This window comes from Coregonus clupeaformis, unplaced genomic scaffold (genome assembly GCF_020615455.1).
Source record: "Coregonus clupeaformis isolate EN_2021a unplaced genomic scaffold, ASM2061545v1 scaf0418, whole genome shotgun sequence".
Taxonomy (NCBI): Eukaryota; Metazoa; Chordata; class Actinopteri; order Salmoniformes; family Salmonidae; genus Coregonus; species Coregonus clupeaformis.
In genome coordinates, this window is record NW_025533873.1 from 115618 (window position 1) to 135000 (window position 19383).

The following is a 19383-nucleotide window of genomic DNA, read 5'->3' on the forward strand; positions in this document are numbered from 1 at the left end:
CAGTCTGATGGCCTTGAGATAGAAGCTGTTTTAAGTAAAGGAATGGAATAAGAATATATAAATATATGGATGAGCATGTGTGTGCTGTCAAGTCGGGTGGAGACGTGGAGTTCTCGTCTAACCAGTCCTGAGTTCATTATTAAAGTGACTAGTGTTCCATTTCTTAAAGTGGCCAGTGATTTCACTAGGCAGCAGCAGCCTCTAATGTGCTAGTGATGGCTATTTAACAGTCTGATGGCCTTGAGATAGAAGCTGTTTTAAGTAAAGGAATGGAAGAAGAATATATAAGGGAAGGAGATCGATTCTCCTGACCCTATCTACCATGTTATTGTTATTGAAGCACTGTCAGTAAAGACCTATAGTCCTGACCCCCTCTACCATGTTATTGAAGCACTGCCAGTAAAGACCTATAGTCCTGACCCCCTCTACTATGTTATTGAAGCACTGCCAGTAAAGACCTATAGTCCTGACCCCCTCTACCATGTTATTGAAGCACTGCCAGTAAAGACCTATAGTCCTGACCCCCTCTACCATGTTATTGAAGCACTGCCAGTAAAGACCTATAGTCCTGACCCCCTCTACCATGTTATTGAAGCACTGCCAGTAAAGACCTATAGTCCTGACCCCCTCTACCATGTTATTGAAGCACTGCCAGTAAAGACCTATAGTCCTGACCCCCTCTACCATGTTATTGAAGCACTGCCAGTAAAGACCTATAGTCCTGACCCCCTCTACCATGTTATTGAAGCACTGCCAGTAAAGACCTATAGTCCTGACCCCCTCTACCATGTTATTGAAGCACTGCCAGTAAATACCTATAGTCCTGACCCCCTCTACCATGTTATTGAAGCACTGCCAGTAAAGACCTATAGTCCTGACCCTCTCAACCATGTTATTGTTATTGAAGCACTGTCAGTAAAGACCTATAGTCCTGACCCCCTCTACCATGTTATTGAAGCACTGCCAGTAAAGACCTATAGTCCTGACCCCCTCTACTATGTTATTGAAGCACTGCCAGTAAAGACCTATAGTCCTGACCCCCTCTACCATGTTATTGAAGCACTGCCAGTAAAGACCTATAGTCCTGACCCCCTCTACCATGTTATTGAAGCACTGCCAGTAAAGACCTATAGTCCTGACCCCCTCTACCATGTTATTGAAGCACTGCCAGTAAATACCTATAGTCCTGACCCCCTCTACCATGTTATTGAAGCACTGCCAGTAAAGACCTATAGTCCTGACCCCCTCTACCATGTTATTGAAGCACTGCCAGTAAAGACCTATAGTCCTGACCCCTCTACCATGTTATTGAAGCACTGCCAGTAAAGACCTATAGTCCTGACCCCCTCTACCATGTTATTGAAGCACTGCCAGTAAAGACCTATAGTCCTGACCCTCTCTACCATGTTATTGAAGCACTGCCAGTAAAGACCTATAGTCCTGACCCCCTCTACCATGTTATTGAAGCACTGCCAGTAAAGACCTATAGTCCTGACCCCCTCTACCATGTTATTGAAGCACTGCCAGTAAAGACCTATAGTCCTGACCCCCTCTACCATGTTATTGAAGCACTGCCAGTAAAGACCTATAGTCCTGACCCCCTCTACCATGTTATTGTTATTGAAGCACTGCCAGTAAAGACCTATAGTCCTGACCCCCTCTACCATGTTATTGAAGCACTGCCAGTAAAGACCTATAGTCCTGACCCCCTCTACCATGTTATTGAAGCACTGCCAGTAAAGACCTATAGTCCTGACCCCCTCTACCATGTTATTGAAGCACTGCCAGTAAAGACCTATAGTCCTGACCCTCTCTACCATGTTATTGAAGCACTGCCAGTAAATACCTATAGTCCTGACCCTCTCTACCATGTTATTGAAGCACTGCCAGTAAAGACCTATAGTCCTGACCCCCTCTACCATGTTATTGAAGCACTGCCAGTAAAGACCTATAGTCCTGACCCCTCTACCATGTTATTGAAGCACTGCCAGTAAAGACCTATAGTCCTGACCCCCTCTACCATGTTATTGAAGCACTGCCAGTAAAGACCTATAGTCCTGACCCCCTCTACCATGTTATTGAAGCACTGCCAGTAAAGACCTATAGTCCTGACCCCCTCTACCATGTTATTGAAGCACTGCCAGTAAAGACCTATAGTCCTGACCCTCTCTACCATGTTATTGAAGCACTGCCAGTAAAGACCTATAGTCCTGACCCCCTCTACCATGTTATTGAAGCACTGCCAGTAAAGACCTATAGTCCTGACCCCCTCTACCATGTTATTGAAGCACTGCCAGTAAAGACCTATAGTCCTGACCCCCTCTACCATGTTATTGAAGCACTGCCAGTAAAGACCTATAGTCCTGACCCCCTCTACCATGTTATTGAAGCACTGCCAGTAAAGACCTATAGTCCTGACCCCCTCTACCATGTTATTGAAGCACTGCCAGTAAAGACCTATAGTCCTGACCCCCTCTACCATGTTATTGAAGCACTGCCAGTAAAGACCTATAGTCCTGACCCCCTCTACCATGTTATTGAAGCACTGCCAGTAAAGACCTATAGTCCTGACCCCTCTACCATGTTATTGAAGCACTGCCAGTAAAGACCTATAGTCCTGACCCCCTCTACCATGTTATTGAAGCACTGCCAGTAAAGACCTATAGTCCTGAACCCCTCTACTATGTTATTGAAGCACTGCCAGTAAAGACCTATAGTCCTGACCCCCTCTACTATGTTATTGAAGCACTGCCAGTAAAGACCTATAGTCCTGACCCCCTCTACCATGTTATTGAAGCACTGCCAGTAAAGACCTATAGTCCTGACCCTCTCTACCATGTTATTGTTATTGAATCATTGCCAGTAGGCTTGGGCGGGATTTCATACCATCATACCGTTCTTCTGCCATCCTGGGATTTACGGCATTACCAGCATAGCACACAATGGGAGGAGAACAGAGGGGGAAGAGCAGCATGTGTAAACGGAGCAGAGGGGAGGAGAACAGAGGGGGAAGAGCAGCATGTTTACACAGAGCAGAGGGGGGAGAACAGAGGGGGAAGAGCAGCATGTGTATACAGGGAGCAGAGGGGAGGAGAACAGAGGGGGAAGAGCAGCATGTGATCACAGAGCAGAGGGGAGGAGAACAGAGGGGGAAGAGCAGCATGTGTAAACGGAGCAGAGGGGAGGAGAACAGAGGGGGAAGAGCAGCATGTTTACACAGAGCAGAGGGGAGGAGAACAGAGGGGGAAGAGCAGCATGTGTACAGGGAGCAGAGGGGAGGAGAACAGAGGAGGAAGAGCAGCATGTTTACACAGAGCAGAGGGGAGGAGAACAGAGGGGGAAGAGCAGCATGTGATCACAGAGCAGAGGGGAGGAGAACAGAGGGGGAAGAGCAGCATGTTTACACAGAGCAGAGGGGAGGAGAACAGAGGGGGAAGAGCAGCATGTGTACAGGGAGCAGAGGGGAGGAGAACAGAGGAGGAAGAGCAGCATGTTTACAGGGAGCAGAGGGGAGGAGAACATAGGGGGAAGAGCAGCATGTTTACACAGAGCAGAGGGGAGGAGAACAGAGGGGGAAGAGCAGCATGTTTACAGGGAGCAGAGGGGAGGAGAACAGAGGGGGAAGAGCAGCATGTTTACACAGAGCAGAGGGGAGGAGAACAGAGGAGGAAGAGCAGCATGTGATCACAGAGCAGAGGGGAGGAGAACAGAGGGGGAAGAGCAGCATGTGATCACAGAGCAGAGGGGAGGAGAACAGAGGAGGAAGAGCAGCATGTGATCACAGAGCAGAGGGGAGGAGAACAGAGGGGGAAGAGCAGCATGTGATCACAGAGCAGAGGGGAGGAGAACAGAGGAGGAAGAGCAGCATGTGATCACAGAGCAGAGGGGAGGAGAACAGAGGGGGGAAGAGCAGCATGTGATCACAGAGCAGAGGGGAGGAGAACAGAGGAGGAAGAGCAGCATGTGATCACAGAGCAGAGGGGAGGAGAACAGAGGAGGAAGAGCAGCATGTGATCACAGAGCAGAGGGGAGGAGAACAGAGGAGGAAGAGCAGCATGTGATCACAGAGCAGAGGGGAGGAGAACAGAGGGGGAAGAGCAGCATGTTTACACAGAGCAGAGGGGAGGAGAACAGAGGAGGAAGAGCAGCATGTGATCACAGAGCAGAGGGGAGGAGAACAGAGGGGGAAGAGCAGCATGTGATCACAGAGCAGAGGGGAGGAGAACAGAGGAGGAAGAGCAGCATGTGATCACAGAGCAGAGGGGAGGAGAACAGAGGGGGAAGAGCAGCATGTGATCACAGAGCAGAGGGGAGGAGAACAGAGGAGGAAGAGCAGCATGTGATCACAGAGCAGAGGGGAGGAGAACAGAGGAGGAAGAGCAGCATGTGATCACAGAGCAGAGGGGAGGAGAACAGAGGGGGAAGAGCAGCATGTAAATGGCAGCTCTACACGGAACTCGGATAACAGAGCTCTTCGACTTCTCGAAAGCCGTTTTATAAGATATCTGATGGCAAACATTTTAAATAGTGAATTGCATACAAGTGCAACTTCATCACCTCATGTGGGCCGCACAACAGAGACTCACTGATAGATATAGAACACTATGGACTCACTGATAGATGTAGAACACTATGGACTCACCAGCAGAGACTCACTGATAGATATAGAACACTATGGACTCACTGATAGATATAGAACACTATGGACTCACTGATAGATATAGAACACTATGGACTCACCAGCAGAGACTCACTGATAGATATAGAACACTATGGACTCACTGATAGATATAGAACACTATGGACTCACTGATAGATATAGAACACTATGGACTCACCAGCAGAGACTCACTGATAGATATAGAACACTATGGACTCACTGATAGATATAGAACACTATGGACTCACCAGCAGAGACTCACTGATAGATATAGAACACTATGGACTCACCAGCAGAGACTCACTGATAGATATAGAACACTATGGACTCACCAGCAGAGACTCACTGATAGATATAGAACACTATGGGCTCACTGATAGATATAGAACACTATGGGCTCACTGATAGATATAGAACACTATGGGCTCACTGATAGATATAGAACACTATGGACTCACCAGCAGAGACTCACTGATAGATATAGAACACTATGGACTCACTGATAGATATAGAACACTATGGACTCACCAGCAGAGACTCACTGATAGATATAGAACACTATGGACTCACTGATAGATATAGAACACTATGGACTCACTGATAGATATAGAACACTATGGACTCACTGATAGATATAGAACACTATGGACTCACTGATAGATATAGAACACTATGGACTCACTGATAGATATAGAACACTATGGACTCACTGATAGATATAGAACACTATGGACTCACTGATAGATATAGAACACTATGGACTCACTGATAGATATAGAACACTATGGACTCACTGATAGATATAGAACACTATGGACTCACTGATAGATATAGAACACTATGGACTCACTGATAGATATAGAACACTATGGACTCACTGATAGATATAGAACACTATGGACTCACTGATAGATATAGAACACTATGGACTCACTGATAGATATAGAACACTATGGACTCACTGATAGATATAGAACACTATGGACTCACTGATAGATATAGAACACTATGGACTCACCAGCAGAGACTCACTGATAGATATAGAACACTATGGACTCACTGATAGATATAGAACACTATGGACTCACTGATAGATATAGAACACTATGGACTCACTGATAGATATAGAACACTATGGGCTCACTGATAGATATAGAACACTATGGACTCACCAGCAGAGACTCACTGATAGATATAGAACACTATGGACTCACTGATAGATATAGAACACTATGGACTCACTGATAGATATAGAACACTATGGGCTCACTGATAGATATAGAACACTATGGACTCACCAGCAGAGACTCACTGATAGATATAGAACACTATGGGCTCACTGATAGATATAGAACACTATGGACTCACCAGCAGAGACTCACTGATAGATATAGAACACTATGGACTCACCATCAGAGACTCACTGATAGATATAGAACACTATGGACTCACTGATAGATATAGAACATTATGGACTCACTGATAGATATAGAACACTATGGACTCACTGATAGATATAGAACACTATGGACTCACTGATAGATATAGAAAACATATGGACTCACTGATAGATATAGAACACTATGGACTCACTGATAGATATAGAACACTATGGACTCACTGATAGATATAGAACACTATGGACTCACTGATAGATATAGAACACTATGGACTCACTGATAGATATAGAACACTATGGACTCACTGATAGATATAGAACACTATGGACTCACTGATAGATATAGAACACTATGGACTCACCAGCAGAGACTCACTGATAGATATAGAACACTATGGACTCACTGATAGATATAGAACACTATGGACTCACTGATAGATATAGAACACTATGGACTCACTGATAGATATAGAACACTATGGACTCACTGATAGATATAGAACACTATGGACTCACTGATAGATATAGAACACTATGGACTCACTGATAGATATAGAACACTATGGGCTCACTGATAGATATAGAACACTATGGGCTCACTGATAGATATAGAACACTATGGACTCACCAGCAGAGACTCACTGATAGATATAGAACACTATGGACTCACTGATAGATATAGAACACTATGGACTCACTGATAGATATAGAAGACTATGGACTCACTGATAGATATAGAACACTATGGACTCACCAGCAGAGACTCACTGATAGATATAGAACACTATGGGCTCACTGATAGATATAGAACACTATGGGCTCACTGATAGATATAGAACACTATGGACTCACCAGCAGAGACTCACTGATAGATATAGAACACTATGGACTCACTGATAGATATAGAACACTATGGACTCACTGATAGATATAGAAGACTATGGACTCACTGATAGATATAGAACACTATGGACTCACTGATAGATATAGAACACTATGGACTCACTGATAGATATAGAACACTATGGACTCACTGATAGATATAGAAGACTATGGACTCACTGATAGATATAGAACACTATGGACCCACTGATAGATATAGAACACTATGGACTCACTGATAGATATAGAAGACTATGGACTCACTGATAGATATAGAACACTATGGACTCACTGATAGATATAGAAGACTATGGACTCACTGATAGATATAGAACACTATGGACCCACTGATAGATATAGAACACTATGGACCCACTGATAGATATAGAACACTATGGACTCACTGATAGATATAGAACACTATGGACTCACTGATAGATATAGAACACTATGGACTCACTGATAGATATAGAACACTATGGACTCACTGATAGATATAGAACACTATGGACTCACTGATAGATATAGAACACTATGGACCCACTGATAGATATAGAACACTATGGACTCACTGATAGATATAGAACACTATGGACTCACTGATAGATATAGAACACTATGGACTCACTGATAGATATAGAACACTATGGACTCACCAGCAGAGACTCACTGATAGATATAGAACACTATGGACTCACTGATAGATATAGAACACTATGGACTCACTGATAGATATAGAACACTATGGACTCACTGATAGATATAGAACACTATGGACTCACTGATAGATATAGAACACTATGGACTCACTGATAGATATAGAACACTATGGACTCACTGATAGATATAGAACACTATGGACTCACTGATAGATATAGAACACTATGGACTCACTGATAGATATAGAACACTATGGACTCACTGATATATATAGAACACTATGGACTCACCAGCAGAGACTCACTGATAGATATAGAACACTATGGACTCACCAGCAGAGACTCACTGATAGATATAGAACACTATGGACTCACCAGCAGAGACTCACTGATAGATATAGAACACTATGGACTCACCAGCAGAGACTCACTGATAGATATAGAACACTATGGACTCACCAGCAGAGACTCACTGATAGATATAGAACACTATGGACTCACCAGCAGAGACTCACTGATAGATATAGAACACTATGGACTCACTGATAGATACAGAACACTATGGACTCACTGATAGATATAGAACACTATGGACTCACCAGCAGAGACTCACTGATAGATATAGAACACTATGGACTCACTGATAGATATAGGACACTATGGACTCACTGATAGATATAGAACACTATGGACTCACTGATAGATATAGAACACTATGGACTCACTGATAGATATAGAACACTATGGACTCACTGATAGATATAGAACACTATGGACTCACTGATAGATATAGAACACTATGGACTCACTGATAGATATAGAACACTATGGACTCACTGATAGATACAGAACACTATGGACTCACTGATAGATACAGAACACTATGGACTCACTGATAGATATAGAACACTATGGACTCACCAGCAGAGACTCACTGATAGATATAGAACACTATGGACTCACTGATAGATATAGAACACTATGGACTCACCAGCAGAGACTCACTGATAGATATAGAACACTATGGACTCACTGATAGATATAGAACACTATGGACTCACTGATAGATATAGAACACTATGGACTCACCAGCAGAGACTCACTGATAGATATAGAACGCTATGGACTCACCAGCAGAGACTCACTGATAGATATAGAACACTATGGACTCACCAGCAGAGACTCACTGATAGATATAGAACACTATGGACTCACCAGCAGAGACTCACTGATAGATATAGAACACTATGGACTCACCAGCAGAGACTCACTGATAGATATAGAACACTATGGACTCACTGATAGATATAGAACACTATGGACTCACTGATAGATATAGAACACTATGGACTCACTGATAGATATAGAACACTATGGACTCACTGATAGATATAGAACACTATGGACTCACCAGCAGAGACTCACTGATAGATATAGAACACTATGGACTCACTGATAGATATAGAACACTATGGACTCACTGATATATATAGAACACTATGGACTCACCAGCAGAGACTCACTGATAGATATAGAACACTATGGACTCACTGATAGATATAGAACACTATGGACTCACTGATAGATATAGAACACTATGGACTCACTGATAGATATAGAACACTATGGACTCACCAGCAGAGACTCACTGATAGATATAGAACACTATGGACTCACTGATAGATATAGAACACTATGGACTCACTGATAGATATAGAACACTATGGACTCACTGATAGATATAGAACACTATGGACTCACTGATAGATATAGAACACTATGGACTCACTGATAGATATAGAACACTATGGACTCACTGATAGATATAGAACACTATGGACTCACTGATAGATATAGAACACTATGGACTCACTGATAGATATAGAACACTATGGACTCACTGATAGATATAGAACACTATGGACTCACTGATAGATATAGAACACTATGGACTCACTGATAGATATAGAACACTATGGACTCACTGATAGATATAGAACACTATGGACTCACTGATAGATATAGAACACTATGGACTCACTGATAGATATAGAACACTATGGACTCACCAGCAGAGACTCACTGATAGATATAGAACACTATGGACTCACTGATAGATATAGAACACTATGGACTCACTGATAGATATAGAACACTATGGACTCACTGATAGATATAGAACACTATGGACTCACTGATAGATATAGAACACTATGGACTCACCAGCAGAGACTCACTGATAGATATAGAACACTATGGACTCACTGATAGATATAGAACACTATGGACTCACCAGCAGAGACTCACTGATAGATATAGAACACTATGGACTCACTGATAGATATAGAACACTATGGACTCACTGATAGATATAGAACACTATGGACTCACTGATAGATATAGAACACTATGGACTCACTGATAGATATAGAACACTATGGACTCACTGATAGATATAGAACACTATGGACTCACTGATAGATATAGAACACTATGGGCTCACCATCAGAGACTCACTGATAGATATAGAACACTATGGACTCACTGATAGATATAGAACACTATGGACTCACTGATAGATATAGAACGCTATGGACTCACTGATAGATATAGAACACTATGGACTCACTGATAGATATAGAACACTATGGACTCACTGATAGATATAGAACACTATGGACTCACTGATAGATATAGAACACTATGGACTCACTGATAGATATAGAACACTATGGACTCACTGATAGATATAGAACACTATGGACTCACTGATAGATATAGAACACTATGGACTCACTGATAGATATAGAACACTATGGACTCACTGATAGATATAGAACACTATGGACTCACTGATAGATATAGAACACTATGGACTCACTGATAGATATAGAACACTATGGACTCACTGATAGATATAGAACACTATGGACTCACTGATAGATATAGAACACTATGGACTCACTGATAGATATAGAACACTATGGACTCACTGATAGATATAGAACACTATGGACTCACTGATAGATATAGAACACTATGGACTCACTGATAGATATAGAACACTATGGACTCACTGATAGATATAGAACACTATGGACTCACTAAAAGATATAGAACACTATGGACTCACTGATAGATATAGAACACTATGGACTCACTGATAGATATAGAACACTATGGACTCACTGATAGATATAGAACACTATGGACTCACCAGCAGAGACTCACTGATAGATATAGAACACTATGGACTCACTGATAGATATAGAACACTATGGACTCACTGATAGATATAGAACACTATGGACTCACTGATAGATATAGAACACTATGGACTCACTGATAGATATAGAACACTATGGACTCACTGATAGATATAGAACACTATGGACTCACCAGCAGAGACTCACTGATAGATATAGAACACTATGGACTCACTGATAGATATAGAACACTATGGACTCACTGATAGATATAGAACACTATGGACTCACTGATAGATATAGAACACTATGGACCCACTGATAGATATAGAACACTATGGACTCACTGATAGATATAGAACACTATGGACTCACCAGCAGAGACTCACTGATAGATATAGAACACTATGGACTCACTGATAGATATAGAACACTATGGACTCACTGATAGATATAGAACACTATGGACTCACTGATAGATATAGAACACTATGGACTCACTGATAGATATAGAACACTATGGACTCACTGATAGATATAGAACACTATGGACTCACTGATAGATATAGAACACTATGGACTCACCAGCAGAGACTCACTGATAGATATAGAACACTATGGACTCACTGATAGATATAGAACACTATGGACTCACTGATAGATATAGAACACTATGGACTCACTGATAGATATAGAACACTATGGACTCACTGATAGATATAGAACACTATGGACTCACTGATAGATATAGAACACTATGGACTCACCAGCAGAGACTCACTGATAGATATAGAACACTATGGACTCACTGATAGATATAGAACACTATGGACTCACTGATAGATATAGAACACTATGGACTCACTGATAGATATAGAACACTATGGACTCACTGATAGATATAGAACACTATGGACTCACTGATAGATATAGAACACTATGGACTCACTGATAGATATAGAACACTATGGACTCACTGATAGATATAGAACACTATGGACTCACTGATAGATATAGAACACTATGGACTCACTGATAGATATAGAACACTATGGACTCACTGATAGATATAGAACACTATGGACTCACTGATAGATATTGTGATGTCACGAGAGGCTGTGTCCTGGAGGGACGTTACATCCCCCTGAGGTGGCTGCAAACCCAGACAGCTATGGCTCCATCTGCTGGTATGGTCGGGAACTCCAACCCTCTATGGCCAATCTTCCCACGCAGCTGAAACAAATGAGGAGCTGATGAGCTGAAGGTTTGGGAAGGGAAGAGACACAGTCTCCAACCTGGGCTCTCTGGAGGACAAGAGTGCTGCACGTCCACTTCCATGAGGAATATAAGGATTTGGAGATACTTACCTTTGGGAAATACTCACCTTTGGATATATGCACCTGTGGAAATACGTGAGAGACATTTGGAAGGACTTTTTGCTGGGTTGGCCACTAGCTGCAACGTGGACTACAGTAAGGCTGGGGAAAAGTTATCTGAGCGAGTGAGAATTATGATTTTGGATGTGGAAGAGACATCCCTGAACTGTTAACCCTTAAAGAGCCACAAGAGAACAGAATTTTGTTATATTTTCGTTAATTTCCCAAGACCTATAATAAAATCCTTGTTTTGTTTGAACCTTGTCTCCTTGCACTACTTGAGCAATCCCGCTGAAAGCTGTGTAGCCTCTCGTGACGTCACAGATGGTGGAGAATACGGGCACGCTCAAGCGTTAATAGTGCATGTCAGAGGAGGATACCGAAGGTTTGATCACCCAGTTTTCCAAGTTGGCCGTGAGGCTCCCCGCCGACTGAAATGGAGGACATATTGAAAGCCCTTGTTGCTGGCCAGCAAGCCCAGATGCAAGCAAACGTGGCTCTCTTGGAGGAGCAAAAGAAAGCCAACCTTCTGAAGGCAGAGGAATTGCAGTTGCAGAGACAGAGGGTGGTCCAAAATACCCGCCCAATAAAGGCAAGTGACTTTATATCTAAGATGGGAGCTACCGATGACATTGAGGCATACCTGCATGCATTTGAGGCCACGGCCACTAGGGAAGCCTGGCCCAAGCAACAGTGGGTTGGTCTGTTAGCCCCCCTTTCTAACCGGGGAATCGCTGAATGCTGTCCGGGACCTGGGCCCTGACCAGGTTACTGACTATGATGCCCTGAAGTCTGAGATCCTCAGCAGATATGGACTCACAAAGTTTGGTATGGCCCAGCGCTTTCACAGCTGGACCTTCCAACCAGACCAACCTCCTCGGGCGCAGATGCATGAACTTGTCCGAATCGCAAGGAAATGGCTGGATCCGCAGAGGAATACAGCAGCGGCGGTGGTGGAGGCCGTTGTGGTGGATCGTTACCTACGCGCTCTGCCTTATGAGGCAAAACGGTTCATCAGTCAACAGGCCTTGACCACGGCTGATCTGACCGTGGAAGCTGTGGAAAAGTACCAGGCCACAGCGGAGATGCTGAATGCTTCCCGAAAAAGACCCCAGGAGGGCGGCCCCACCACAAATGGGAAGAACCCGTCCAAAGGACCCCAAGGTCTCGAACCCAGCCACGTCAGGACTTATCCCGGCTCCGGGGGAGCCAGAAACCAGGCGGGTCCAAGAAGAGTACACCAGGAGGGGGAAACTCGACAGTGTTACCGGTGTGGGGAGATGGGACATATCTCCCTGGCAGTGTGGGAAACCAGCCGATGAACCTATGCCCACTGCGCGGAGTCCTCCAGCTCAGCACCCACACACCGTTTTGCCTCGCTCTTGGGAGTCGTAGATGGCGGCCCAGATCGACCCCCACCTGCCCGGTAACTGTGAATCACCATGATGTGGAGGCCTTACTGGATTCGGGTAGCCGGGCCACCCTGGTGCGTAAGGATTTGGTGGGCCCAACGTGTCTGACCCCGGGAAAGTCCTCCCAGTTTCCTGTGTCCATGGGGACACCAGAGAATACCCCATTACTGAACTTACAATGACCAGCACACGGGGAACCATACACACGACGGCGGGGGTGGTTGATTCCCTCCCGTCCCTGTCCTAATTGGACGAGACTGCCCAGCCTTTTACCCACTCTGGAGAGAGTCTCAGGAGAGGATAACCCGAGTACCTCGGAAACGGAGAGGCAAGACTCATCCTGGGAAGGCTCCGGTGCAATCCTCCGAGTTACTCACTCCCGCCCGGGCTCTGATAGGGATGGCAGGCGCCCCAGACCGACACAGAGACGGAGCTACAGAATCTGGACAAAGAACTGTCTGGTCTGAAGGGGACCGCTGAGAGGTATCGTTTGTTAAAGCAACAGTTAGACATGAAGACAGAAGAGTTAGATATCCTCCAGGCTAAACTCCAACAGAGCTCCTTCCCTAAGCAACAGGAGGAGCTGGAGAGACTGCGCAGGACCATCGAGGAGTGTGAGGAGACCCTGCGCAGTAGTAAGGAGGTCCAGAAGAAGGCAGAGGAGAAGTACAAGGTGTTGGAGAACAAGATGAAAAATGCGGAGGCAGAGAGAGAGAAGGAACTGAAAGCTGCTCAACAGAAGCTAAACTCTGCTAAAACCAAGGCTGATGCGTTCAGTAAGAAACTCAAGGAGAGACAACAGGAGGCTGAGTCCCTGGTCCTAGAGTTGGAGGAGTTGAAGAGAGAGCAGTCTGGCAAGCACCACGGCAATGCGGGACGCCCTCTCCCGGCGTGATGCCTTCTTCGCTGCCTTTACCCCGACGAGGACGTCGGTCCCGAGGAGGGGGATGTGTGATGTCACGAGAGGCTGTGTCCTGGAGGGACGTTACATCCCCCTGAGGTGGCTGCAAACCCAGACAGCTATGGCTCCATCTGCTGGTATGGTCGGGAACTCCACCCCTCTATGGCCAATCTTCCCACGCAGCTGAAACAAATCAGGAGCTGATGAGCTGAAGGTTTGGGAAGGGAAGAGACACAGTCTCCAACCTGGGCTCTCTGGAGGACAAGAGTGCTGCACGTCCACTTCCATGAGGAATATAAGGATTTGGAGATACTTACCTTTGGGAAATACTCACCTTTGGATATATGCACCTGCGGAAATACGTGAGAGATTTTTGGAAGGACTTTTGGCTGGGTTGGCCACTAGCTGCAACGTGGACTACAGTAAGGCTGGGGAAAAGTTATCTGAGCGAGTGAGAATTATGATTTTGGATGTGGAAGAGACATCCCTGAACTGTTAACCCTTAAAGAGCCACAAGAGAACAGAATTTTGTTATATTTTCGTTAATTTCCCAAGACCTATAATAAAATCCTTGTTTTGTTTGAACCTTGTCTCCTTGCACTACTTGAGCAATCCCGCTGAAAGCTGTGTAGCCTCTCGTGACGTCACAATATAGAACACTATGGACTCACTGATAGATATAGAACACTATGGACTCACTGATAGATATAGAACACTATGGACTCACTGATAGATATAGAACACTATGGACTCACTGATAGATATAGAACACTATGGACTCACTGATAGATATAGAACACTATGGACTCACTGATAGATATAGAACACTATGGGCTCACTGATAGATATAGAACACTATGGACTCACTGATAGATATAGAACACTATGGACCCACTGATAGATATAGAACACTATGGACTCACTGATAGATATAGAAGACTATGGACTCACTGATAGATATAGAACACTATGGACCCACTGATAGATATAGAACACTATGGACTCACTGATAGATATAGAACACTATGGACTCACCAGCAGAGACTCACTGATAGATATAGAACACTATGGACTCACTGATAGATATAGAACACTATGGACTCACTGATAGATATAGAACACTATGGACTCACTGATAGATATAGAACACTATGGACTCACTGATAGATATAGAAGACTATGGACTCACTGATAGATATAGAACACTATGGACTCACTGATAAATATAGAACACTATGGACTCACTGATAGATATAGAACACTATGGACTCACTGATAGATATAGAACACTATGGACTCACTGATAGATATAGAACACTATGGACTCACCAGCAGAGACTCACTGATAGATATAGAACACTATGGACTCACTGATAGATATAGAACACTATGGACTCACCAGCAGAGACTCACTGATAGATATAGAACACTATGGACTCACTGATAGATATAGAACACTATGGACTCACTGATAGATATAGAACACTATGGACTCACTGATAGATATAGAACACTATGGACTCACTGATAGATATAGAACACTATGGACTCACTGATAGATATATAACACTATGGACTCACGGACTCACTGATAGATATAGAACACTATGGACTCACTGATAGATATAGAACACTATGGACTCACCAGCAGAGACTCACTGATAGATATAGAACACTATGGACTCACTGATAGATATAGAACACTATGGACTCACCAGCAGAGACTCACTGATAGATATAGAACACTATGGACTCACTGATAGATATAGAACACTATGGACTCACTGATAGATATAGAACACTATGGACTCACTGATAGATATAGAACACTATGGACTCACTGATAGATATAGAACACTATGGACTCACTGATAGATATAGAACGCTGTGGACTCACCAGCTCCCGCTTTCTCCCGTTGCGCTATTTACAAACGAACACGTGACTGGCTCAACTGTTCTGGGGAAGTACGCTAGGCTTGTGCGTTATACCGTATACCGGGTATTTGGAAAAATATATGGGATGTGTTTTTCAATACCGTCAACGATTTATTTTTTTAGTCTTTCAATTAATTTGAATATTTTTAGCTACTTTTTAAGTTAATACCTTCTGCAATACGTTAGGAGTGGCGCAGTGGTCTAAGGCACTGCATCGCAGTGCTAGCTGTGCCACTAGAGATCCTGGTTCGAGTCCAGGCTCTGTCGCAGCCGGCCGCGACCGGGAGACCCCATGGGGCGGCGCACAATTGGCCCAGCGTCGTCCAGGGTAGGGGAGGGAATGGCCGGCAGGGATGTAGAGCATGGCGTTTGCAACGCCAGGGTTGTGGGTTCGATTCCCACGTGGGGCCAGTATGAAAAAAATAAATAAAATAATAATCATCATGTATGCACTCACTAACTGTAAGTCGCTCTGGATAAGAGCGTCTGCTAAATGACTAAAAATGTATAACAATGTAAATATAGTAGATTATGTTAATCATTTCACATGTCCCTTTATTTTACATTTTTTCAAATAAATCGTTTCGACTGTATTGAAAAACCATCCTGGGGCTATTTCCAAATACCCCGATTTATATACGGTAAACCGCCCAAGCCTAACTGCCAGGAAAGACCTACACACCACTGGAGAAGAGACCACTGACATATATTACCGTTTACACCAGTGGCGGTTGGTGCCGTTTTAAGATTAGGGAGGATGATTGTTTTTAAATGAGCATGGCCTTATTTCTATTACAGCGTATTGGACGACTGTCATTCATATTCCATTCACCCAGTTCAATGTGACATCGATAGGTTTAGGCTACTACATGATACTCACATTTTCCCTACACCCATCATGAGGTTGCTACAACCTAGCCTACGAATGAAAGTTTATAACGTAGGTGGACACAGGTCGAGAGACGCATTGGAGGCAGACGGTGACACATTCAGTACCGACCTTGCCGCACACTCTTGCCTGCATCTAGCTGATCTAGGGTGTAATCAGCTGATCATCATTAGTCCAATCAGCTGCGAGCGAGAGTTTCAAAACCTTCATACCATAACCGCTGCACACAGACGTTGTCAACGTCACCATATTAGCTAACGTCACTGTTAACATGGCCACTAGAATTAACGAGTTATTAGAAGTGAAAGAATACAATGTAATATCTCTGTCTCTGTCTCTGCCTCTGTCTCTGTCTCTGTCTCTGTCTCTGTCTCTCTCTCTCTCTCTCTCTGTCTCTCTCTCTCTCTCCAGCTTCTCCTTAATTTTTGAAGAAATTAATTTGTTCAAAACTGTTCAACTATTGTCTTTCTGAGTCAACTACTCACCACATTTGATGCACTGCAGTGCTAGCTAGCTGTAGCTTATGCTTTCAGTACTTGATTCATTCTCTGATCCTTTGATTGGGTGGACAACATGTCAGTTCATGCTGCAAGAGCTCTGATAGGTTGGAGCACCTCCTCCAGAAGTTGTCATAATTACTGTGTAAGTCTATGGAAGGGGGTGAGAACCGTGAGCCTCCTAGGTTTTGTATTGAAGTCAATGTACCCAGAGGAGGACAGAAGCTAGCTGTCCTCCGGCTACTCCATGGCGCTACCCTACAGAGTGCTGTTGAGGCTACTGTAGACCTTCATTACAAAACAGTGTGTTTTAATAAAAATGTTGGTGACGTGAATATATTTAGTATAGTTTTATCTGAACTTTTTTATGTTTCGCTTTTAATTTTTATTTTATTTATTTTATTCACTGTAATGTCTGCACCTGTTGTATTCGGTGCATGTGGCCAATACAATTTGATTTGATTTGAAGGAGAGTTTACAGTCTAACCAGACACCTAGGTATTTGTAGTTGTCCACATACTCTAGGTCAGACCCGTCGAGAGTAGTGATTCTAGTCGGGTGGGCGGGTGCCAGCAGCGTTCGATTGAAGAGCATGCATTTAGTTTTACTAGTGTTTAAGAGCAGTTGGAGGCTACTGAAGGAGTGTTGTATGGAATTGAAGCTCGTTTGGAGGTTTGTTAACACAGTGTCCAATGAAGGGCCAGATGTATACAAAATGGTGTCGTCTGCGTAGAGGTGGATCTGAGAGTCACCAGCAGCAAGAGCGACATCATTGATATACACAGAGAATAGAGTCGGCCCAAGAATTGAACCCTGTGGCACCCCCATAGAGACGGCCAGAGGTCCAGACAACAGGCCCTCCGATTTAACACACTGAACTCTATCTGAGAAGTAGTTGGTGAACCAGGCGAGGCAGTCATTTGAGAAACCAAGGCTATTTAGTCTGCCAATAAGAATGCGGTGGTTGACCGAGTCGAAAGCCTTGGCCAGGTCGATGAAGACTGCTGCACAGTACTGTCTATTATCGATCGCGGTTATAATATCGTTTAGGACCTTGAGCGTGGCTGAGGTGCACCCATGACCAGCTCGGAAACCGGATTGCATAGTGGAGAAGGTACGGTGGGATTCGAAATGGTCGGTGATCTGTTTGTTAACTTGGCTTTTCAAAAACTTTTGAAAGGCAGGGCAGGATGGATATAGGTCTGTAACAGTTTGGATCTAGAGTGTCACCCCCTTTTGAAGAGGGGGATGACCGCGGCAGCTTTCCAATCTCTGGGGATCTCAGACGTTACGAAAGAGAGGTTGAACAGACTAGTAATAGGGGTTGCGACAATTTCGGCGGCTAGTTTTAGAAAGAAAGGGTCCAGATTGTCTAGCCCAGATGATTTGTAGGGGTCCAGATTTTGCAGCTCTTTCAGAACATCAGCTGTCTGAATTTGTGTGAAGGAGAAGCGGGGGGGGGGCATGGGCAAGTTGCAGCGGAGGGTGCAGAGTTGGTGGCCGGGGTAGTGGTAGCCAGGTGGAAAGCATGGCCAGCCGTGGCAAAATGCTTGTTGAAATTCTCGAT

At 44.0% G+C, this 19383-nt stretch overlaps 1 protein-coding gene across 3 annotated transcripts in view; it reads left to right on the forward strand.

Moving 5' to 3' along the window:
* LOC121555976 (trinucleotide repeat-containing gene 18 protein) overlaps window positions 1-19383 on the forward strand; it is a 117316-nt gene that overhangs the window by 22338 nt on the left and 75595 nt on the right. The gene's annotated exons all lie outside the window — the stretch shown is intronic.